Consider the following 24079-nt stretch of genomic DNA (forward strand, 5'->3'; position numbering starts at 1 on the left):
CTAGTCTCCCGGCTTCCCTGTGCCATGACCCGCAGAAGACAGCGACCTCCATCGGGTGTCCAGTGGCCGTTACCTCGGAAGCCCGTTACCGGGCCTTGCATCTGCAGCAACCCCGGTGGATCTGAACTGTCATAGACAGGAATCCCTTAGTTCTTTAAAATAAACAACACATTTTGTTCTGTTTTGTTCCTGTTTGCCACCAGAGCAGTCCTGCCAACACCAATTCTGAGAGATTTTATTGAACGCCTTTGGACTGTTAGGAGGCCGAAACCATATTTATTTGTTGCTTTTGTTTCCTCAGTGAATGAGCGAATGCCACTCATCGAAGCCCAGGCAGATCCACCCGGGGCTGTTCAGGGTGAAGCACAATGTCTGTCAGGAGACGGAAACGTGGTGTTCAAGGCGTTTCATTCCACGAACGTGCTGAAAACAACAGCCGCAGGGGCTCAAAGTCTGTTGGGGCAGGTGCTTTCACCTTCCGCTCAGGCCGCTGGCTTTCCTTGCTGTCCTGGGGCAGCCTCCACTCGCCCTCCTGGGTGCTGTGAGACCGCTGAAGAGGTTTAAGTGTTTGTTTCAGACTCTGAGACAGAAGGCCTGCGGATCGACTACTGAATCAGCCAGTGAAAACCTCAGGGCTGACCCTAGGCTGGTCTATGGAGCCTGAGAAGTAGCCATTACTAGCTGGGGTTGACACAGTGGCAGCTAAGGGGGAAAATATATATGTGAAAGAATGCAATATGGGATCCAGAACGCATTGCAAAATTAATCACAAACTGGAAGCGCATATTGAAAACATCAATTGTCTTAGGGAGTCAAAAAGAGAGGAGAAAAGCCATTGCCAATTCCAGCTCGCAGTGACCCGACAGGTCAGAGTCGGAGTGTGTCACAGGGCCACCACGCCTGCTTGCCTCATGGGAGCAGATTGCCACCTCTTTCCTTTGCAGAAACGCTGGTGGGTTTAAACCGGTGGCTTTCTAGTTAGTAGTCAATGATGAATCACTGAGCACCAGGACTACTGTTATTAGGGAAGAAATAGAAATATCAAGATATATATATTTCTATCCTCAGTTTTTTGGATATAAAATGTAGAAAGAGACTACGTAACCAGCCCCCATTTCCTGCTCTGGTGTGGTTTCCTTGATGGTATGGCGATGTGGGTGTCTGGCAAAGCTGCACCTGATTTGTCCTTCTCTGACTGTTGGTTCTTGAGATGTGAGCCAGCAGACTGTGGTCTCACTGCCAATTTTGGATGGTCAGCCCCAGAAACCTGCCAAGTCAAGAGAGGCTTCCAGCCTGACACCTGACCCTTGGATTTAAGACTTGTCAGCCTTCACAAGTGTGTGAAGCATTTCCTTGAAACCAATCTCTCTATGGATACTGATGTTTCTGCCCTTCACCGGTTGTGCTCCTCTAGAGAAACCAGCCCACGGTAAGCATTATGGTTTCTTGCATGCCTCCGAATGGTTGTAATGAAGTAGGAATAATTGTAAGCTATATTTTATATCTTTATTTGAGACCAGTGCCTCATGTACAGTGTTAAACTATTTCCACGCTTTTAAAATTTCATCCTGTCAATGGTGCTGTGAGAAAAGTACTATAATTTGTCCTGTGTGACAAATGAGGTAAAAAGACTCAGGTGGAGTCACTAGCTAACAGCCCAGTGGGTCAGAAGGTGTGGTTCAATTTGTACGTCGGGTTGTCAGATTTATAATGCTGTTCACTTTCCCAACAAGTTGCTCAGATGTTTTAAGAATGCATATTATTATTGATTTAAAAATTTGAATCTGAGGCTTTCTTCACTTCCATGTTGTCTTAGGCATTTGTTCTTTAATTTCCACCTGCGAGTCATTGACCACCTATATGTCTACAGATGTACAGCTGTAGAGATTTTCTACAAGTGTCCTTTTTCATACATGGATTGCACTTAGATAATAAATATGGGTATGGAGATGATTGAAATTCATGAACTCAGTATATGACTGAACTATGATTATCTAGTCATGTCACAGCTTAATACGCAAATAGAGAATGATAATAGTTATGTATTTTAGAAAGAAAAACTTCTGCATTCGTTATTTGGATATTTCAAGAAGGATGTTTTGGCAAGCATCTACCTGAACAGGCTCTATTGTTTTTTTCTCCTGTGGGGTGTTTTGTGTGCTCATGTCTGTGCACACATGTATTGTCTGTATACACCTACAGAGTTTTAAAGCTTTCCTGGAAGAACCTAGAGTGATTGAGTAGAATGCAATCTGTATTATAGATTTAATAATCAGTTGAGATAGATAAGAATGACAGTGAGAACTTGCTTGCTTGGTCATTGTAGCCATTTATATATTGCTGCCATTCTTGTAAATAGATATCATAAACTCTGGGCCTTTGCTCATATTTTAAAATGCATAACCACTTTATACCTATTGTTTTAGCAAGAAAATGACATACATTATTCATGATAATATGCGCCATTATGTTTGAACCATCAAATAATTAAAAATAAGTTAGTTAAGCATTTTCAATTTAGCATTTGGCTTGTGTGAGAACAGCCATCCGTGCGCATGCATACTTGTCATTTTGCTGTCATTTAATTTGGAGTCAATGATATAAACGCGGAAGAAAGAGGTGGATTCCTATTCCTAAAAAACCACAAGAACAGTTCTATCCTGTCCTCAAAGAACACTTATGTCACTAGGAGTCGGCATTGATCATAAGCAAGGTACCCCTGGTGACCATGTTAAATTCGCATTAGACTGCTTCTAGTCAGTGCCTCAGTTCATTGAGAAAATTAGAAATGATTGACAAAATCCCTTTTTTTGAAATTGAGTAATTTATATAATGACAAAAGCACTTTTTTGTTTTGCTTCCAAATGCAGGGCCTTGTGGTGGCCCTGGAGGGGAGAGTCGAATTGCGCTTGTGGATTTCGGAGGCTGCGATCTTTAAGGAGCAGCAAGCCTCTTCTTCAGAGCAGCTGGTGGTTTGGGAGGGCACTCCTCGTGGTTAGCAGCCCACTTTCTAACCCATTATGTCACAGAGGCCCCCTTCCTTTATTTTTGCGTTGGGGAGATGGAGAGATGATCTGTCACTCCCCGGTAGTCTTGTCGTTATTTATTTATTGTTTTAAGCACACAAAATGTCTTGCCTTCAGCCAATTCCAACATAAGACCTAATGTGTTTCAGCGGAGAACCCCTCCCCACTGGGTTTTCAATGGCTATGATGCTCAGAAACCGTAGGAACCCTGGGGGTTGGCGTAGTGGTTCCACGTTCGGCTGTGAAGCAGGAGTTCAACAGTTCAAAACCACCAGGTGTTCCGCAGGAGAAGATGGGGCTTCCTACCTCCACAGAGTTAGTGTCGGGAACACTGTCCTACACGGCCACTTAGGGTTGGCATTGATTCCCTGGCAGTGAGCTTGGCTTGGTTTTCTTCCGAGGCACCTCTGGCCTGTGCTTAGGACTTTGGGAACGCCGGAGGTGTCCTTCCTGTTTCGGGGGACTGATGCTGAGCCATCGGAGCGCAGACATGCCCGTCAGGGGTTCCACGACTTTCACTCGCTATGGGAGCAGACGGCCACTTCCTTTCCTGCAGAATCTCACAGAACTTTCCGTGGGCAGCTGAGTGCTTAACCACTCTGCCACCAGGATGTCTCTGACGCGTCTTTAAACCAAAGCTAAACTCACAGCCATTGGATCAATTGCAGCTCAAAGTAACCCTGTATGACAGAGTAGGACAAACTGCTTCTTTGGGTTTCCAAGAGGACATTGCTATGGCGCTGACAGTCTTCTTTGAACTTGCGGTTAGCAGCATAATGTGCAGCCAAAGAGGGATCTTAAAAAATGCCCAAACCACTGCCTTCAAGTCAATTCTGATTCCTCACCCACTGCTCTCAAATCAATTCTGAATTATAGTGACCCTATAGGGCAGGATAGGACTGCCCCCCTTTGGGTTTCTGAGGCTGTCAATCTTTACAGCTGCAGAATGTCACATGTTCCTCCATGGGAGTGGCTGGCAGGTTTGAACCACCGACCTTGTGGTTAGTAGCACTATGCTTTCCTGGCAGTGTCGGGAGGACTCTTCTGAGGAGTCTTCCAGAAACTCACAATCAAACTCAATGCCATCAAGTCAATGCAGGTTCTTAGCAAGTGCCCAGTGAGTTTCTGAGACTTGCTGTAACTGTTTATGGGGCTAGGAAGCCCTGCCTGTCTCCCCTGGAGGGGCTGGTGGTTTTGAACTTCAGACCTTGTGGATTGCAGCCCACATGCAACCACTATGCCACCAGGATCCCATAGTTGTATGCCCTACTTCCCAGGCAGTCCGCTTTGTTAATACCAGGTTTTACAAGGGCAGCAAGCAATGAGAGAAATAGAGCACGCTGCTGATTGGTTCTAAAAAGACCTGAAAGTTAAGCCTACTGTTATTAGACATCAAACCCACACGTAATCACTACTCTTAATTTTATTCTTCCCCTATTTTTGCCTTACTCTCATTCCCCAAATCTTAACATAAGGATTCAGCCACGACGTAGTTCCTTTTGGATGCCTGTCTTTCCCATTGCTCATTTTAACTGCTCGTGAGCAAACTCTGTGCCTAGTAGCTTGGGTGGGGCCCCACAACTCTCACCGAGATGGTTCTCTTAAAATCTGTCATCCCATCCAGAAATACTCTGGGGCATACTCTCATGGAAATTTTGTTCCTGAAAGATGAAAGGGGGTAAAAGACTGCTCGCATACTCCATTGGCTCACATTTGGAGCTTAGGAAAACTCGCGTTGATGACTATGTAATTGAAGACCCAACATTTAAGATGGTCTGCCTTGAGCAGTGGGCTCTCTTAAGAACTAGCTAAAGGAGATCAAACTAACAGCAACTTGACACATTAGACAGGAACCCTAGGGTGCCATGGGTTAGTGATCACGGGGGAGGAAGAGCTCAGCAAAGCCTAGGAATGGCTGTGCAACTTGAAGAATGTTGTCAAGGTCACGGACTTACACCTGTACAAGGTGTGGACTGGGTGTGCATTCTGTGTGTATATTCTCACCAACAAAAGTCAAAAAGCCTACGCAAACGGAAATGAAATAACTAATATATTTTTAAAAATCTATTTTAACATTCCAGGTCACTGATATGAGGTAATGTTCTAGATATTTCTTTGCTAATGAGGTAATGTTAATTGGTTTAGCATATAAATGGATTCAGTCTATATTCACGCTACTCATCTTCCCCATAAGAATTATGGTCTCTTAAACTATCACCGTTAGGGAGGTTTTGAAAGATTAATATTTTGACTAGCCAAAGCATCATACTTTTTTGTTGGAACAGATACAAAATCAAATAAAGGGCACTTTAAAAGGTCAAAGTAGTACAGAAACATATGAGGCTCTTAAACTTCCACTCTCCATTCTTGGCACAGCAAAATTGTAACAAGAAAGGAAAACTGGATGACATGAATCAGTCCTGTGATCGTAATTGTAGTGAAAGTAGTAAATTGCACCAACCGGTGACTTCACCTTACTTTTGATTCGAGTTATAGCTCCTTCTGAGTTTAATGAGAGTTCTACTGTATCATGCAAGGTCTTGGCCTTTTTTTTCTTTTCATCTAATGAAAAAAGATTTTGTATAGTCCTTGATGGAGACTCAATTACACTAACGTCTGTGGGCGTGATAGAGTACTTTATTCTGGATACATTTCAACAGTTCAATACGGGATACTGATTTTGTTCAAACAACCTGCTCCCACCCTCCCCTCTCCCCTCACATTCCAGTAGCAGTAATCCACTTGAGATGACAGTGAGACTGGTTGAGACTTCACTGAATTCAACTCAGGTGACCACTCACTGCAGAGTAGGACTGCGCTCTATAGGGTTTCTTAGCTGTGGCCTTTCATAAGCAGATGCCAGGTCTTTCTTCTGATTCATCTCTGCATGGGCTTGAACTATCAACCTTTCAGTTAGTAGTTGAGTGATTAACTGCAACACCCAGGGACTCTCACGTCAGGCAGAGGCAAGGCGAGAAGGCAAAGAGTCTGCTCACCCGAGTGTGCATGTTTCTCATAGGATAATGGCCTTCCTCTTCCCTTCTCATCGCTACAATGCCCATGACCTTCCCCTTGCAGCATCTGTAAGGTGACGGACTGTGGCGCTCACCTCATTTTATTGCACTTCCCAGACCATTTGCATGATGCACATGGAAGGCTTCTCTCATTTAGTTTTTATGCCTTTGCTGTAGCTTTGTTGATAATTTGAAAATTGTTCTAGTTAATGATACGGTTGTTTGGCTCTTGGGAAAAAAAATCCCCCTATATATTTTAAATAGCTTTATCAATATACAAGTAACATACCATACAAGTAAAGGGCTTAACTATATTAAAAAGGGTTGTGAAATGATCACCACAGTCAATTGTAGGATATTTTCTTCATTCTTATACCTATTATTTTTAGCTCCCCATTACCCGGCAACCTCCCTTGCCATAACTCTAAGGAAATATTAATCTAGTTGTGGTCACTATGGATTTACCTATACTGGGTTTCATATAAAGAAAATCATCCCCAAGGCCCCAGCAATAACAGCAAAACAAAACATAGAAATACTCCACTCCAAGGGAATGCATAATAGAAATTAAACCGAATTAAAAATGGGACAGAAAGAAAAACAAATGGTTATATGTTAAATTTTAACCTAATTATGTCTACAGTAATAAACTGTCTTAGGGCAAGACTATTCACTTTCCTGGCCAATGGCCAGAGAAAGTTTAATGGATGTTTAAGCCATATAGGGATACTACAAATGAATGTTGGGCTTTCACAGTCATCTGCAGCCTTCTGCAAACTGGGTGCTCAGAATGGAAGTTCTAATACAACTCCTTCCTCTGATCTTGGACTTAATTCTTTACAATTCTTGGATCACATGGGCTGCCGTGCTCCTTCTGTGCGAATTTAGCTGGCGCCTCACTTGTTCCATTTGCCCCTCTGTCGTGGTTTGGTTAAAACATAGTATCACGGACCTTGGTTCTTTATCATTCTACTTCCTTCTTCTTCACTTCACCCAATCACTGAACACAATCAGAGCCCCGAGGGTCAGAAATGGGTATGCAAACACTTGCAAGAAGTTTAGTATAATCCCAGATCTTGGCACCTGTTAAGTGCTTAATACATGCTAGTCATGTATTGATTCACACAGATATTGTAAGGAGGATGAAGTAAAGGAAACGTGTTTCTGGCTCAAAAGCCAAATATCTGCACCATACAACATGTACAAAGGTTAAAGGGAAGGAAGATTGGACTGTAGTGGAGAGAGTACTCTTTGCAGAAAAGCCATCGAGATCCTGGGAAAGTCACTCAACTTCCCTTTATTTCTGCTTTTCCTTTCTTGTAAAGATGATGCAAACTGTCCCAGAATTGCTACAATTCTTACATGAGAAAAAGTGTACAGCAATACTTGACTTGTAACTGGTGAACGATGACCAGGGAAGATAATTAGAAAAAGTTGCCACAAGATAATAATATTTAGTTCATTGCCAAACATAGCTGAATAAAAAAAATCTGTAAATGTTCCCAGGAAGCAAGGACTAAGGAAAGTAGATTCCAGGTTCACTCTGAAAGCTTGTTACCATTTGTTTAATAACAGCAGTTCAGCTGTAACTGTGTACCTTTTCTTAGAAGCCACCTGAGATAGCCTCTGATTTCTTATACCGACTCTATGGATTCACTCACCATTCATCTCTATAGTTTAGTTAGTGGTAAATAACTAACAGGTTATTTGTTATCAACCAGGACCAATACCTTTCCATTGAAATTCACTTAAATAGGTAGTTCTGAGATTATTTTCCACCAGCAAGGTGGACACAGTTTCCAGTGTTCTTTCCTAAATTGCATTTTTCTGCATTTCTTCTTTTGACAATGTTGTAATATCATCTGTTGCAATTCATGTCCACACTCCACCTATGCTGTTGTTAGTTGTTGAGTTGATTCGGACTCTTAGAGGCGCCTTCTATTAAAGAGTAGCTCCATAGTGTCTTCTTGGCCTTTGCTTCTATAGTGTCAATGAGGGGGTTAGAACCACCAACCTTTGGGTTAGCAGTTGAACAGAAAACCAGGGGCCTTAACCAATAAACACTGTGATCTTGTACATAATTTCCCCCCCCCTCTTAATGGCTTTCACTTTTAATACAACAGATGGAATCCAAACTATTGAAAAGCTGCTTAAGTCAGTATTTCTTCAATGTCAGCTCTGAATAGAGAACATCGTTTTTCAATCTAAATATGTATTGAATCTCATTTGTTTCTATTAATAAAAAATTTTAAAAACCAAGTCTGGTTGACAGAAGAGAGGCAGCTCATTTCTTGTGTGTTGAGTAGGCATTTCAGCACCTCAGTGTCTATTATAATTGAGACAAAGGGCTGCATTTTCCTGGAGAGCTGAACTCTCGTCCCTTACAAGACAGTATGGCGCTTATAGGGACTGAAACCACTTTGGCACTTTCATGCACAACTTCGCCTTTGTCACTATTCCGTATTCCTGAGACTGCAGGAGTCAGTCCTATCGTATGCATTGTAAATGTAAAGTCTATTGGATATTTTTATATCCAGATTATGATAATCATCAGCTGCATACACTTGGGCAAAGCTGTACTTATATGGACATATTTTGACAAATATGCCTGCAGTTGTGTCATTCCCAGTTTAGGTACTATACATTTATATGAGTTGATATGTTGAAGGCAAAATGCCAAGTGAATGCTAATTTGATTCCTTAGGACACCTATACTTCTCTAACAGTTATGGTCTACTGATATATTACTGGGGAGAAAGATGGGGCTTTCTACTCCTGTAAAGAGTGACAGTCTTGAAAACTCACAAAGGCAGTTAGTTCTATAGAGTCTCTGCTATTAGAATCAAATTGATGGCGGTGATTTGGGTTTGGGCTAATATATTACTCATTTGTAACATAACATAACATTATTGGTTAGTACTGGAAATACTACTAATCTGAATGCGAAATTTGCAATTTCATGCAACATCGAGAGGAACTTATTTATATCTATTTTTCGAGGGTTTTGTAACTGTTTGCCAATCACAGTCATGTAAGAAATATTTTGTTTGCAGTATTTTTCCTTAGCGTCTCAGTGGTACTCATGCCGTCATGGGTGGAAGGCCTCTGATCCGCAAGCCCACTGTCATCGAGCTGCTTCCGATTCCTTCCATCCTGTCCGGGGTTTCCGGGGTTCCACATCTTCCAGGGACAGAGCTCTATCTTGCTCCCTCAGAGCAGATCTTGGCTTGCAAGGAGCAAGTCTGCGGGTGGCAGCCCAGGGCTTACCGGACAGAGTCAAGACTCCTGGGTGGAAGGAGGAAGACTGAGCAAATCCGCAGGAGGAAGTTAAAAGCAGCGGTTCTCAACCTTCCTAACGCCGCGACCCTTCCCACAGTTCCTCATGCTGTGGTGACCTCCAGCCATAAAATTATTTTCGTTGCTTCTTCATAATTGTCATTTTGCTACTGTTATGAATCGTCATGTAAATATCTGATATGCAGGATGTATTTTCATTGTTACAAATGGAACATCATTAAAGCATAGTGATTGATCATGAGAATAATATGTAATTATACATTTTGAAATATGTATGTCTAATCATGACAAATAAATGAAATTGTGTCTTGAAGCACGGTGGAGCATGGCTAACAGTCTTCACACCAGGTACTCAGATATGGGCGATCTGCATGTGGGTGGACCCCCCTGGACACGGATAGAGGAGCGGTGTCTCGGTTCCTAAGACCACGGGAAATATGTGTTTTCTGATGGTCTCAGGCGACCCCTGTGAAAGGGTCTTTCGACCCCCCAGATTGAGAACCACTGCGTTAAAGGGAAGCCCTAGCTAAGGGTGTTGAAAGGGAAATGAGAGAGTGAGAGGCAGCGGGGAAACTTGACAGAGGGAGGAGGGATTGTGCAGTGATCAAGAGATGTGGAATTTGCATGAAATGGATAGGTTAATGTGATGTTCTGAAGTGCAGGAGCCTGCATGTATCTGTCTTTTGTGACTGAATCTGTCCTTTCTTCCCTCAGAGATCCCAGGGAAGACCTTCATCATATCATGCTTCTGGAATGACTTTCATTTTTATTCAGTGTGACATCATATGTTGATTGGCCAGACTGGTTAGGCAAAAGGGCTCAGTTTTATTGAACTTATAAATGAAATCAAAGGTGGAATATGAGTAACGAGGGGAAACCTGAGATGGGAAAATATGCAAGGGAAATGCTCCTTTTGCTTTAGTCATCTTTCTTGATTTGTGTGTCTTGACCTAGATAAAATGCTAGTCTATTACCTTCTGACATTACTCCCAACAGACTTGTCTTAACTATATACTCAATTGGCAGCTATGTCATAAAGATGACATTATCTCTCTCTCCACCACGAAGTATTGAGTAATGAACATTTCCATAATTCCAACTGATAGCTAGTGAATTTTGTTATGAGAGACTGGCATTCACAAAATATAAAACATTAGACATTTGCTTTAAATGCTTATGCTTTTGTTTACTATTGTCATTGTCTGTCTAGGGGAGTCAAGGAAGGGAGTGGGTTTTAGGTTTACTCAAAGTGTGGTCCTGGGCCGGAACCCCAACTCCATTTGAGAGCTTATAAGAGCTGCAACATCAATCATTTACCGAGTGCTGCTGACGCTCAGTCCAGGTAGAGAATCAGTTTTCCTAAAGGGCGCTGTGGCTAGAAGGCTGAGGGTAAGGGTCCGTTAAACATCTACTGAACCGCCTGTTGTGGTGTAGCAAGGAGATCTGAGGGTGCCGTGGGTTAGGTGTTGGGCTGGGAGTAGAAAGGTCAGCAATTCAAAACCACCAATTACTCCACGGAAGAAAGAGAGGCTAGGCTGGCTTAACTCCTAATGATTCACAGTCTCAGAAATCCTATACAGCCTTTCTACTCTGTCCTATAGGGTTTCTTTGAGTCAGAATCAACTCAATGGCAGCGGGGTTTGTTTTCTGGGGTGCTGCAGTACTTATGGTCTCAGTATATCTTCATTGACTGTCTTATAATTTGTAGAATAGCACAATAAGGCTGTTACACCCAAGGAGCTTTCTATTTCTACTTAAAAATTGCCATTATTGCGATTCATATATATATATATTCATATATATACATATATATTCTATAACAGGGTCTTGTTTCCTTCAAAACACTAAATTTCCAATGGTGAGCACTATGCTTATTTATATTCTCACACAAATTCCTCACATAGGGTTAGGAATGGAGTTGGTGCTCAATATATCCTTTACTGAATGATCCACCCACTGCTATAGATTCTAACTGACAGCCACTGTATAAGCAGTGTTTATGACATTGTGCATCTTTATGGAAATAGATAGCCTGATCCTAACCCCCCAGGAACAGCTGGTTTGAACCGCTGATCTTTTCGTTCATGGCCAACACTTACCCACTAGAGATTGTTTATGAACAGAAGGCTAATGCACCCACACTATGTGGCCCGTGGCTTTTCCCATTTACTCCTGTTTAATCACGCTCTGTGGGGTAACGGCCCTCTGCTTTCTGGAGCTGACTGCCCAACAGTGCCCACCAGCCAATGGGGATCAATGGATCCTCCCCAACAGCAGTTACAGCACCGCTGTCTCTTAGGGATGATATGAGCCCTCAAAAGATGCTCTGCAAAACCCACTTATCCCCATACCGATGGACCAACACCTTCCTCTTCTGAATACTTTCAAGCTGTTATATTTGTCTGCTTCCAAAAAGTCTCCGCAAGGGGAAAAGCAGATCGGTGGTCGCAGGACGAGGGCTGCAACATTAACATCATGGATGGAGCGGCTGGCAGACTTGAACCAGGCAGAGGAAGCTATAATTTACCAAGGCCTGACTTGCCTCTTTTTTCCCTGTGTTTGAGCAATTGTTACAGAGGTGCTAATTGGTTTCTCTCAGCCATAGAGATTGATGTTGGGGATAAAAAAGAGCCCTGTGCAGGTGGGAAGGTGCTAACGCCCTGAAGCAAAGAAAGACCCAAGGGAAGTGTGGAAACTCAACCTGCGCCTTCCCTAGTGCCTCCGCCACAGGTGGTGGGGCCGGTGGTTAGAGTCCAGAGGAGATAAAAGTGATCGTGGTGGAGTTTTGTTGGTCCCAGTTTTATAATAGCCAATATACTACAAATAAATATTATCGTGTGGGGTAGGCTTCCATTCCCTAGGAAGCCCCAACTGGATAGTATTATTAGGCTTACAGTGAGCAGTTTTCCTGAGTGGAAATTAAACTTTATGGCTGCAGTTCATAAGGAAGAAAAAATATCTCCCAAAAGAGGGAGTAGAATGCTAGTAAAGTGTAAGGTTTTAATTTAAACTTTAAAAAAAGCTATCTTATAAAAAGTTTGGTGGTGCTATGTTAAGATAACTTTCATTCTTTTAATAAAACCATAAAAGTAAAAGATTGATTCACATTACTCATAATACGTTGCTACATTACATACTTTTGACTAATGGATACAATGTGAATCCTGACATCCAAAGTGTCAGGATTGTTATTATTCTAGCAGGAAAACTTCCAAAATGAACAACTCATGCAGCCATTGCTTTATAATCTTAATTTGAAAAATGAATCAGTTGTAGACAATATCCTTGCTCTATAAAAAAAAGGTTATTTTTAATGTGCTTTGTAAGAACTGAAATGAACTGTCTCCACTCACAAAACTAAGCTATGGAGCTTATTAAAAGTTTCAGACTATTAAGTATTTTAATCTGGAGGTAAACATAAAACCGCAAATGAGCAAACACATTTTCTGGATACTCTTCTAGTATGATGTGTGGCTTCTTGACTTAAATACAGCTCCTAGAGAAGCTATATTTCCAGATGACTAGCACAGTGATTGCTGAGATGCATTAATTAACCTTTACATTCACATAAAAGTGTTTTGTGAGAACAAATGTACACAAGACATTATCTTTAATCATGACTAATAAAAATGGGTTATATAAACACAGATTCCACTACTGCAAATGTCTCCTTGACAAGTGACAGGGCCCGGTTCCTTTATTAAACGATAATTCGAAATGCTTCCCCAGGGATGCTCAGCCTCCCCACAGATCTGTTGCCTGCCTGCCTTGAAGTCAGTCCTAATAGCTGTGTTAAGGAGAGGATGTTTGGGCTGCTACATCCCCGTTTACTCTAAAGTGAATTTCTTAAACTATTAAAATTAAGTGTCCAGAGTCTCTGGAAGTTAAAGATTCATTCTGAAATTTCAGTTGACCAGGAGGAAACTGATTAGATGATGTCAAGCCTCCTGGCTGCCCAGCGCTCGCTGGCCCTCATGGCGTGTCCACACCACACGCCGTCGCTCTGTTCTTAGCAGAAGCCTTGGAGAGTCAAGGGTTCCATCCCTTAGAACCCCCAGGTCTCTACCCCAAAGCCTACCACGGCAATTATTTTAATAACCCCAGGATGGATATTAAAACCGTTCATCCACGTGAAGCCATTTAGTCTTCAAGGTGAGTCGGAGTTCTGAAAGGACTAGGACCAGTGCAATTCTGCCAAAGCAAGATGCCGGACCCATGGGGGGGGGGGCAACCAGCTCTGTGACTTTGCACACGTCAATGTCTCTTTCTGTGCCTCAGTTTCCTGATTCATGCAATGGCTGCTAACTTTTGCGCTTCCTGAATGATTAAACTAGGTAAATATGGGAATTGCTTAGAAGAGTGCCCACCATGCATTATGTGCTGTGTACGAGTTGAAATTTCAGTCAATAAATGAAAATTACTTCTTACAAAGAACCGGAAATTGTGTCTTGGCTAGGAAGGTTAGTTCTTGAAAGGGTGCAACATTGGAAAAGGAGGCTTTATTGATGCCCCGTTTCTGGCTCAGCTGCTGAGATCTCAACGTTTGAGTTCATTTATCTTCAGATAAGGTTATTTGTACAGCGAAGACTGCTAGCTTTTAATGTTTAAAACACATTACTTCTAAAACACTCGCTTAAAAAATGTACCAGGAATCGCAAAAATCCAAATGTTTCCAATTTGGGAGAGCCTGAAATGAACCATTAAAAACAAATGCCATCAGGACCAACAAAGGCATGGGTAACTTTGAGACTTAATCCCATCTCCTGCTGAATCACCGTGTATCCTTCCAATTCTGTGGCCAGCTTTATTTGGCTCCTTGCTTTTAGTGCCCTCTTTGGAAAATAGTGTATTTCTGCTTTGAGATATTTCATTTCTGCAGGATAGCATTACCAGTCATGTGGTATTGTTTGTGGGGGTCAGTCACCCACAAGAAGCTGAATGGACCCACTGACATTGGACATCGGTGACGATATTTTTCAACAACCCATTTTTTAAAATCTCTAGGCAGAGTTTCTTAGAAAGTTAGTTTCATATCATTTAGAGTTCTTCTATGGGCTTGAGCAAGCAGAAAAATTAATGCAAAATTTGTTCTCAAACCTAGAGCTCTATTCAGTAAATTCCTAGTAATTTCCTCATGTGCGTCCGACAAGTCATATTCTGTAAGTCTAATTTTGGTATAAAATAATAAAATGGATACTGAGCATATAAAAAGACACCTTAGTGCTATTCCAACGTCCTTTTAATTCCTTCAGTATGAGGAGTACGTGTGGGGCAGTGGTTTTTGTAGATTTTCAACTTATTCCCATTCTAAAAGGTTCTGGGTAGAATGGTTTGTTCTGCATATTGTTTTGTAAATATCGGAAACTAGCATTATTGCTATATCCTCCCTTTCCACAAGTCTTTTTAATTTTGTCTAGACACACACGCAGAGCCAAATTCTTATTTTCCACATTACTCTCAAAAATCTTGCAATAGGAATATATTTAAAAAATCCAATTAACGGAGAGTGGTGGCACAGAACCCACCACTCCCAGTGGAATAAAATCCCTAAGTAGATGAGTTTGGAAATGAAATAGTTTGTAAAGATTGCCATGGATTTAAAAACGTTGACATAATATGAGATCTTATTATCAGAGTTCACGCATATTATAAGTTCCTATTGCTGTACTGGATGGGTCTGCTGGTCAGCCTGGGAGCTTGTTAGCAAAGCAGAAGATCTTGCCTCAGGATTTGCATTTTAATGAAAATCCTGGCTGATTCATATGCACATCACAGTTTGAGGGACACTGTGAAATGGCACTCTTAAATATTTTACAGATGGATTAAAGTCGCAAGAAATACAAGGAAGAAATTATCCTGCCAGTGCAAACCGGAGAAAAAACCCAAACTCCATTTGTGACCATTCCATGCACTTGTCTCACGCTTCTCTGTCTGCTCGTCATTAAAAACAAACTAGTTGCCTTCTAAACCGCTAACACGGTGGCAAGGAAGTGCTCAGAAACGGTTAAGGGGTGATGAAGATTAGAAGGAATGTCCGCATTGCACGGGGTTTGAAAGTATCATTGGAATAGAAAAGAACAACATGAATTAGAGGAATTGTAGCAGGCAGATGTTGGTACCCCACCTCAGCACCCAAAGCATCACCTCTGTTTCACTTTCTAGGCTGAAAGCTCCCTAAAGGTGGGTGCTTTTACACTTAGTGTGCCCCCAACATCAGGCACATTCAAAAAATGAATAAGGAAACCATTCTTTAAATCAATATATTCCTTTATTTAAACATTAAATATTTTGCCCCTAAGTAATTTTGCTATGACTGCTAACCGTTTTCTAACATTTACTATTACAACCCCCCACGTCATAGAAAAGGCAGCATCACAACAATAAGAAAATAGTGAATTGAAATCTAGACCTGCTTCCCGATTATGAAAATCATTCCTTTTGTGAAGCCTCTTTGAAAAGTATTCAATCCCCTTTAATAGAGTAAAGGTTAACACTAGTGTACTGGATAAGCAGTTGAATGTTCTAGATTAAAAAAATAAAAAGTTAATATTTGGTAGTAGTTTTGTATTCAATTACGATGTTATTTCTTTATAGAACTTGATTGCCCTCTAGTGGGGCAAAACATTAATGCAGACGACCAGGGGTTTTTTTTTGGTTTTGTTTTGTTTTAATTCAAGAACCGGGTGTTCTGGAAACATCTGGGTCTTTGGTTAATTTGGTATTCACTTTTTGCCTGTCAAGTTTATTGCATTTTTAATAAACGGCCACAGATTTTGTGACAACGAAAATAGGATCTCTTTTCCCAACAGTCAGGAGGGAGGTTAGATAGCAGCTTGGTTGACCACGCCCAGGCTCAGGTTTGCTTGGGAGTCTCACCCTCACCTGCTGCCACATCAGATTGTGTGAACAAAGAAGGAGCCAGTAGGGCGGTGTGGGGACTGTGGTTAGTGTTAATAACTGGAAATTAAAACAAACAAACAATGCTATTGGCACATCAGGACTTTTCTTTAAAATGGTCTGGGTTTATGAAAGATGAAAATGCCGAATTAAGCACGCAACTGATTCATTTATTAATTAATTTAATTGTATAGACAGATTTATCTTAACATTTATACTTGCCAGTCAAGAACAAATCACTCAGGGTTAAGAAGCATTTATGATTCTAAATTATTGGTGGGGAAACGATTTTATTGTGTGGGTGGGTCTGTTTTAAAGCATTCCGGGAGATCATTTATTGAATCTGAAAAGTACTGTCTTGAAGCATTCCCCCCCACCCCCAGGATGCACCATTTGATAAAAACCACGACGTGCCAAAGGATCTTACAACCTATCCATTAGTAATGTAAATGTTTGAAGAAACCAGAAGTAATTTAAACTCTAATGTATCAAAGGGAATAGTGTCACCCACATTAAAGACTAAGGCAGTGGTAACTTCTCTAACCACAAAAATGTTTCTCCTTTAGAATAAAATAATTCATTGCACAAATCCGTCGTCCCTCATGCCACAAATACTCCTTGCATTTTATTGACAAGGAAAAAAGATTTTAAAATAAAATGTCATCCAAATCTTCATGATTTATTACTGAAAAATCCTTCCACCAAATCAAATAAGCAACCAAAACCCTTACTTCAAGAAATCTTAACATGCGTCATTGAATATCAAACAACCAAATCCAACCCACTTCTTTGAGCAGGTCCTCCAGGTAGAGGCAGGCTATAGGACAGAGGGGAACTGCCCCAAGGCTGAGAATCTTTCAAGGGGGCAGAAGCACCCCTTTCACCCTGCCAGCTTTCTCCCCAGGAGATACTCGTGGGCTTGATACATCAATAGGTGTATCAATTAATGCCAATAAGCCTTGTTCCCTGCACCTGACTACAGGGGCTCTCTTAAGGCTGATTACTGGCTCATTTACTCATCTGCTATGAACGAAGCATACGCGGCTAATTGATAAATTACTGCTGCCTCTCGGTTTCATAATGACCCAATCTTCAGCATTTCCACTTCTAGTGACTTCTTTCCATATCTACAGAGAAGGTACCAGTACAATCACCTACCAGCACAATCACCATCATAATTGTTCGGTGACTCAACGGAAAGCACCCTCCCTAGCGATGAACTGCGGGTCCTTTGTAACTGGGCTCGCCTTAAAAAGCGGCACATGCTCTGCTTCTCCTCATCATGTGCACGTGCAGTTCAATTGTGGCAGAAAGGACCCGGACCTCCTATTTGGGGTGGGATTTTTAAAAAAAATTAATGCGATGGTGGCTTCCATTTCTCGATATGTGTTTCTGTGTAGAACTGAGATCTTAACAAGGCATTTGGAAGAACAACCCGGAAAAGAATCACCTTAATTTTGTCCAGAACTTATATTTTAAACTATATTCAGATAAAACTTTATGGAAGATAAAATCGCGAAGACGCAGCAGCATTCTTGCCCATTTTCACCCACTGCAGCCGCAATCAATTCTCTGCGTTGAATTTTCCCCGTAACCATTGGCGCGCAGGGACTGCCCCTTAGCAAAGCACCTGCTCACATATCCCACCCGCAGGAGCGCACGTCGTCCCGACGGACACGTAACAAATAATGTGTTGTATAATGTAAAATATGCCCTACTGGAGACAGAATACTATTGGGCGTGGAGAGTCAGAGATAGAAAAGGGACTTCCACAAAGGTTCATCCATAACCAAATGCCTCTAACGTCCCTTTTCGTCCCAACAAGTAAGGGCACCGAGTCATGAAATCGTGGTTCGAAATGGCCATCATGATGTGCAGTCCTAATACCGATGGTGACGGCGATGATGACTTTGTGGCCGCCCTCCTGCAGGAGAAATCTCTCCAGGGGGGTGCAGAGCACGAAGCTACCGCGACCCCCCGCCCCCGTTTTCAGAACCGTTTTGTGCTTGCAGGTGAACCGCGAATGGTGGGAAATGGCAGTAGCTCAGGGCACTGCCCAGAACCCCGCTCCCATGGGGACCGGGCTCCGCTCCTGGCTCGGGGAGGGGGCCCAGCGCCGGGCGCCAGGCACTGCAGGGCTGGCAGCGCTCCACGCGCCCGTTGGCCACGTGCGCCCCAACCCCGGCGGCGGCAGGCGTGGCTGGGCCCAGCCTGGGAGGGTGGGGTCGAACCCCGCCCCGCGCTAGAGACGGTGCTTCCTTCCAGGGCCTCTCTGCGGGGTCTCTATCCCCTGGACTCCGAGAACAGAGCGTGGGCCGTGCACTTCTGCGGGGGAGGGGAAGCCGGAGCTCCCCGGGACGTGGGTGGGGGGCCGCGGGGAAGGGTCACCTCTGCGGCCTCGCGGTCGGGCGGGGTAGGGGCTCTGCCTTTGTGTGGCTGGGCGGGGCTCCAGCCAGCCTTTCTGCGGAGCCACCCACTTGGCTGGGAGGGGCTGGGAGGCCGGCCTGGGAGCGGCGCCCGCCCGGGGGGTCTGCGCACATCCAGGGGCGCCTGGGCGGTTCCAGGCTGCGGGACTGGAAGAAAGGGTGGGGGTGGGGATGGGGGCTCCAGCCCCTCTGCAGCTCTGGTAAGGTGGGGGGAGCAGGGCGGAGCCCTCAGGTTGCGTTTCCCTCTTGGCATCCCGCAACCGACTCCCGGGCAAGGGGGCGCTTCCAGGCACACCAGGGACTTGGCGCGCAGACTGCTTGGGGACCGGCACCCCGCATCAGGAATCTGGTTCCCTCTCTGTTTCCTGTATCTCTGCCTTCCTGATACACGCTAAGCTCACAAAATAGCTGATATTGGGCCCTCCCTACCTACAAAAAGGAAATTTCACGTGGCTCAATAAATCGACCACTTCTGCTTCATCTTAGGTTTACTTATCGTTGGCTATACCTTTATATTTCATTTGTTATCTAGGCTCCAGAACCTCCTCCCCCCCAACAATCAAGAGAGTGCCCAGACGCCTTTATAAGCATCTATGTCCAAGGCCCCATGTGCTGTGGTTCTGAAAGAAAAATGTGAACTTACTTCCCCACCCCCTCCCTCTCTCCAAAGAAACAATGGGGTCGCGGTGGGGGTGGGGACGGGGGAGGGGCAGGGTCCAGAGCGCGGGCGTGGCGCCTTGGGTCCGCAGGGCTGGGCTCCAGGGTGTCTTGCACCTCTCCGCGCCTGACCCCTTTCGGCTGAAGATGCTGCACCGAAGTGGGGGGCGAGAGGGGGGAGGGGGAGGTGGCGCCTTTCCGCTTAGGGTGGGGCCGCCCGCATTGTGCGCCCAGCGCTGCAGGTGCCTCCCCCCGGCCCCCCCCCCGCCCACGGAAGTGCCCGTTCGCACACAAAGAAACCCCACCCCAGCGCCTTGGAAGCCTAGGTCCCTCCACTCCTCCCAGCTGGGCGCCTCCCGGGCCGCTGCAGCTGCCCACCCGCGCCCTCCACCACGCCCTCCCCTCCCACCTCCCCCTCCCATGCCCTAAAACAAAGGAGTGGTGCCCTCTCTCCCACCCCACCCCCACTGCTCCCCAGGACTAGCGGTTTCTACAAATAGATAATATATGATAAAATCTGCCCAGTTCTTTCCCTCTCCACTGTCTCCACCCATCTTTCCAACACCCGGTATGGGACCGCGTTGACTTTGCATTTTTCTTCGTCCTTTCCCCCTATCCCCGCTCCCCGATTTCTGTTTTAGCTAGAGGAGAAATAAAGGATATTACAAAGCACTTTACACATTGTTCCTTAACCCCATGGAAGGCAAACAGTTAAGATCACCCCCCCCTCACGACAGAACCCCAATTGTAAACCTGGACACAGAATAAATCCCCCACCCAGGGAAAGGCAACTTACCTGCTTTCTACCTTTTTAAAAAGAAATTCTTCTCTTTGGATATTGCTATACCCAAGGACACCACCCCTTCCTATGCCTTCCCACCACCCCTAAAGCTGCCTCCATCCTTCTTGACTTCTGGGTTATCACGAACGTTTTTCTTTTTTATAAAATATCTCCCAAAGCCTTCTAAACTCTACGAGAGAAGGCGAGAGGTGGGCTCCGCTCTGGGGCAAGCCCTAGGGGAGGAGGCGCGATGCCTTACCCATTGCTGTTTTAGCCATTGTAGGGATGTGCAGATGCTGAGCGAGCGGCGAAGGAAGGCGAAGAGTCTAGCTACAGCAGCGGAGAGAGCGAGAGAGAAGACTGAATAAGGCACTGAGTCTGCAGAGTGGGACGGTGCGAGAGAAAGAGCAAGAGGCAGGAGCCCGTGAATAATTATCACGTAGAAGCTCAAGCAGATTGGCTCCCAAGGTCCCCTGACATGACTCCCGCAGAGTCAGAATCTCCGAGCATTAAATATTGATGGGCCAATGGTGCTGAAGTACAAAGTACCAAAATGCAGTTTGAAATGGAAATTAGTCCTTCCCTGGCAGCTCCCCCCATTTGGGGGACCTGATAGTACAGTCCAAGTCTAGTGGAGCCTTAGCCCAGAAGCTTACCAAGAGCTAAGAACAGGGCTGTGCCTAACTGGGATCCCTGAGGCTTGACTTTGTCCACCTCTGTGTCATTGCATAAATAGAAGCTAAAAGAAGCAAGGGGCTCAGGGGTCCTCAAAATATGCCGGCTGTTGAAAACAATCAGCTTCAACGCTGTGTTTTTGCCCCTTTATATTTTCTCTCCCACTTTGGGCCCTAGTCCTAGTAAGTTCTAGTCTTTTGACCCTACACAGGGCTGTGGTGGCAACTCAGGACAGACTTACATTATTGACCTTTATTACCTAACACGGCTGGACTCTCGAGAATCTCTCAGCAAAGGGAGTCTTGGTAGTTTCTCCTCTGGACACAGAAGGAAGGGGCTGCTTGGGGATAGGGACACACAATTATGCTGTATCTGGGGACTTGCTGGAAGAAGATGGCGGGTAGGCCTCCAGGCCTGTTTCCTGCCATCTGGTAACAATGCTGAACCAGGTTCCCAGGCCATGGTGGACTTGGCGTCTGGGGAGCCACGGTGCATCGCAGGATGCCCTGAAAGTGTAGGACTATGCGCATTGGCTCTGCAGTGATTTCTTGGGGTTCTAAGGAGAACCCTTTACACTGCAAGCTTAGTGGAGATGAAAGGTGTGCTCTGGAGCATTCTTTCCCTCAACTACAGAGACTCCATTGATCCAGGGAGAAATGTGTTCAAATGTCAGGCTCTGGGACCAGTTGCCGAAAGTGACTGCTCATTTCAAACAAGGCCTTTTAAAATTCATTTCTTCTCTTTTAATGAATGCCATCCATGAGTTCATTTTGCTCTGTAAAGGAAAGTTATTTATTCATTTGTTCTTTCTCTCCGGACTCATAAATATTTCTAGAGCATTTACCATGTGCTAGCCTCCGAGGTGAAAACAGAGCCAGGCAGGGGACCAGCTTTCATGTAGCTTTTAATCACTGCTCGCTTGTGTACCCTTTTCCTGATGTAACTCCATCGTTCCACAGCCTACATCTATGGTTTTGCTGTGGTTTTGACATTAGAAAAACAGTCAAAGAACCACCAATTCCTATGGCCTTGAAAGATGAGAGGTCTGCATTGTGGAGATGTACAAAACCCTTTAACCCGGGAGGTTTTGTTTCTTACAAAATTGGTTAGGATTCTGCTCCTGAATCAGACACGTTCTTTGCAGCTCTCTGCCAAACTACATGTCGTATATTATTTCATGAAAAACAAGAGGGTGAGATGAAAACCCCTGGAAACCAGTAGGGCACTCTCCTTGGTGCTGAAATCTCTTCATTTGTTAACATTGTAAAGGCTTATTAAGCAGTGGACAATTTGCTGAATGTTAGAAAGCTGCTGAAACAGAAGCGACTCTGACTTGCTGAATCATGGGGAAAGGAAAGGGTAAAGTGAGGATCAATAAAATGATTTCTTAAGTAGGATTATTAAAAATGATCATTCTTGTCATTGTACCGATCTGTGACTATGACACAGCAAGAGAGCAATATGGAAGCTGGCAGGGCCTGGGAATAAAGAACCACTTTCTCCCCTTAGATAATAATTCCCACTTTAAATGTGAGAGATAATTCCCTCTCAGTGGACTGCTTACCAGCCAGGAGATGAGGGATCTTCAGTTCCTCTCTGTGACTAATATCTTTAAAGTATTTCTCATCTCCCATCCCACCCTTCCCCTCAGGCTATGTGTCATCTCTACACAGTCTTCAGGCTCCCCGGAAAACAAGGGCCTTCAGTCATTGCATAAATGTCTTTAGAAACGGCAATTGGCAGTTGAACAAGATCTATCGCATTTTCGAACACTATGAGAGAAACAAAACAAAGTACGTAGCTGCACTAATGTCATTCTCTGGTGAACATTACCGACTGATGGGTAGGCGTGTGAAAGGAAGGTCAGTTTTCAGGGCAAGTGTGAGATGTGTGAATCTTTTCTATTCTCTCTTCCTGTCTTCCAGTAACTTACCCTCAGCCATGCTTGATTTTCAAATAAGGTCAAGTGGAGAGGGGGTAGGTTAATCTGATTTGTTATAACACAGAAAGAGAGCAGCTTATCATCAATTGGTAAGAAAAATAAATAAGTTCAAAGAGCTGGCTTACAATCAAGTATAGTTTTTAAATTTCCTTTGAATATCACAATGTGCAGTCATATATCTCAGCTAGGGAGGATAGGGACACAAACGGAGAAAAGGTAACATTTCATATTTTATAGTTTATTCAGGCATTCACTCATTTAAAATATGAGCTTAGGTAATTTTAGGTCTTCAGATTATGGAGAGAGACCAAGTTAATTGTCTAAAATATGTGAAATGGAGGAAAGCTAACCTCCACCCCTTTGAGGAAGTGCTATTCATTTTGGATTAAAAAATTATGAGACCGTGTTTGGTTGCTAGCAACAGAAAATCCAACTCATATTGGTTTTGGCTATAAAAGGGGTACGTGCTCATCTACCTGTAGAGCAGAATGGCCCCTAGCATTATGGGTGTGAGAATAAGTGTTTCTTTGGTTGGGATGTGACAGGTGGGCACACAAATTAAATAAATAATTAAGAAGTAATAAAAAGAAATAATTGACACTAGATCTGTAAAATTTAAAGACAGCACTACCTCTCTGTTAGTGTTTTATCATGTATAAATGGCCCAAATCACCATAAATACTTAATAAAGTGTGAGTATTATGATTATGAGGTGGAAAGTACGAAAAGAAGGTTGGTTGTGCTTTGTTGACTATGAAAAGGCATTCGACTGTGTGAATTACAGCAAAATATGGATAGCGCTTAGGAGAATGGGAATTCCAGAACATTTGTTTGTACACACGTGGAACCTGAACATAAACCAAGAGGCCGTCATTCCAACAGATCAAGGGAACACTGAAGGATTTAAAATTAGGAAAGGTGTGTGTCAGAGTCGTATCCCTTCACCATACATACTCCATGTGTATGCCAAGCAAATAATTGCAGAAGCTGGACTCTGTGAAGAATGTACCGTCAGTGTTACAGCTCTTGTAGAATTTGTCTAGCAGGTTTTCTGTTTGTTTTTTTCTTTCCAGAAAAACCCTTAAAAAAAAAAGAATGTAGCATCAGGATTGAAGGAGGGCTTATTTAATAATTCCTAACATGCAGATGACACATCCTTGTTTGCTGGAAGTAAGATCAACAATTATATTCTTCAGTATGTATTACAACTCAGTATACATAAACCCAAAATCTTCACAATTAGACCAGTAGACAGCATAAAGATAAACAGAGAAGATTGACATTGTCAAGGATTTCTTTTTGCTTGGATCCAAGTCAATGCTCATGGAAACAGCAATCAAGAAGTCAACCAACCACCTACATTG

The 24079-nt window shown here is 43.6% G+C and overlaps 1 pseudogene; it reads left to right on the forward strand.

Annotated features, from left to right (window-relative positions):
* Positions 1–23727: 23727 nt before the first annotated feature.
* LOC142449560 (U7 small nuclear RNA) lies at positions 23728–23798 on the forward strand (annotated as a pseudogene).
* The last annotated feature ends 281 nt before the right edge of the window (positions 23799–24079 follow it).

The sequence above is a fragment of the Tenrec ecaudatus genome, chromosome 5 (genome assembly GCF_050624435.1).
Source record: "Tenrec ecaudatus isolate mTenEca1 chromosome 5, mTenEca1.hap1, whole genome shotgun sequence".
In the NCBI taxonomy this organism is placed as follows: Eukaryota; Metazoa; Chordata; class Mammalia; order Afrosoricida; family Tenrecidae; genus Tenrec; species Tenrec ecaudatus.